We start from the raw sequence: 2,210 nt of genomic DNA, 5'->3' as shown, positions 1-2,210 counted from the left end.
TCGTCGATTCAGGAGGAAGTTATTAATTCGCAGAGGATAAATAGGTTGTAATGACACAGAGGATAGTAGTAAAAATATTTATCGAAGAGAGTAGAGGATAGATACAATGTACGGTGCAGTCTTTGGACATTAAACATTGCAATTAAGATTGATTCTTAGACAAAGAAATTTAGCTTATTAGTCCATAGAAAAAAAGGAAAGGATGTGAACTTAGATAAAGATAACAATGAAAAACACATGAGACAATGAATTTGAGGAATGTAAGATTGGTTAAATGATTCATAACATTGTTACAATTTGTGTGATTGATTAGTACATTGGTTTATTTAATCAATTCATTTCATTTGGAGCTTCGCGACAGCTTTTGCTTAATATTTTCAAATATCTGAAAGCAGAAATTGATGAGTATCAAGAATATAAACAAAGGCTAATGAAAAGTTAGGATAATGAATATTGTTATATGAGATTGTCAAACAGATATGAATGGCTGATGACAAAGACATGACTGTATGAATAAACAAAAAAAAAGAAAAGGAAAAAAACACTTATAATTTTTATCAGGAAATATTTTACCACCAAAAAAAAAAAATTTTCATTTTTTGTTAAAATAAAAGGATAGCTTAAATTATTTTAATTTTTTTAAAACTTTTGAAAAATGGAAAGTTTGTCTTGCTACAGTAAATATTGATGCTATGAAATGTGGCGGATAAAAAGTTGCAATTTGAGAAGCCCTGGAAATTTTGAGAAGTAGGATATGATGCATGCTTAAATTAAAACTTCTTTTTATCCTTTTTTTTCTCACCTTTTTCATCTTAATACAATATTTCATTTTTTCGTACTGTAGCTTGTAAAAATTTATACTGTAGCTTGTAAAAATTTACACGATGGGATAAAGTTACATTTTTTGTTTCAATACATTTTGAAAAACATGCTATTAGGGCATATTCAAAATTTTAAGGAATGCCATATTACTTTTTATTGCTGAATTTTTTTAAATGAGAAATAGCTAATGAAGGCTATTTTAGAATTGAATGTGAAAATTTTCGCAACTGTTATTACTGTAACAAGTATGGGTCTTTTTTTTCCTGCTTCCATTTTAACTACGGTATTTTGAAGAGATTTTTGTAAAATAAAATAATTCAAAAGAAAATTTTTTTCCTTTTTAATAAATTCATTCTCATTTTTCGCTTCGTTTAAAGTAAAGTAATTAAATGGAATAATAAAAAAAAAGAAAAAAAAAAGGAAAAAATAATCTTCAACAGATAAAAAAATCAAAGTTTTTTAGAAAAGAAAAAAAAAATTAGTTAAAATTAATTGCAAGTTATTTTAATCAATATATAATAGAACAATATTGAATATTAGAGGATTTCGAATCATTTAAGCACACTTTTTATACTTTTAGTATGTTTCAATTATTTCTGGTGTCATTAATACAAATGACAATTCAGTTGATGCGATGATATCATCTTTTGCATATCTTTTGCCTTGTTATCATCCCTTCCTTTCTATTCTGCTTATGCAATCAATTCAATTTATTCATTATAAAAAAGACGTCTAATTAAGTAAAGTAAAGGTGATAATTTAGTAAAGAAAAATAAAGGTGATAATTTAATTTAGTAAAAAAAAATTTTTAATTATCACCTAATTAAGTAAAGGTGATAATTTTAACAATTGTATGATACATTATGCAACGATTTTATTTAAAATGGAAATTTTTTTTTTACAAAACATTAAATTTCAAATGATTTGTTGGATAAAGTCAAAAGATTGTATTGCAAATAAAAACATAACGCTAAATTTATAATAAATATTTATACCAAATTTATAATTCTTGAATTCATTAATTTATTGCATGTGAAGATTTTTTTTTCCAATTAAATTAATAAATTAATTAACATTATGTAAACAATAATATACCTTGACTTCGGTTAACATTAAACATTAAGCAATACAATAATGAATTAATTTATGTTAACATTATGCAATGATAAAATCATTTACATAAATACTAAACATAAAAGAATAAATGAATGAATTTATATTTATGCTGTTATCTGATTTATTTCTTTTTATTATAATATTTCGAATATCACGTATATGTTACAGTATACATTTGTATGCGTGTATATATATATATATATATATATATATATATATATATATATATATATATATATATATATATATATATATATATATATATATATATA

The sequence above is a fragment of the Loa loa genome, assembly GCF_000183805.2.
Source record: "Loa loa unplaced genomic scaffold supercont3.671, whole genome shotgun sequence".
Classification (NCBI taxonomy): domain Eukaryota; kingdom Metazoa; phylum Nematoda; class Chromadorea; order Rhabditida; family Onchocercidae; genus Loa; species Loa loa.
Note: the sequence above shows the minus strand (reverse complement) of the source record.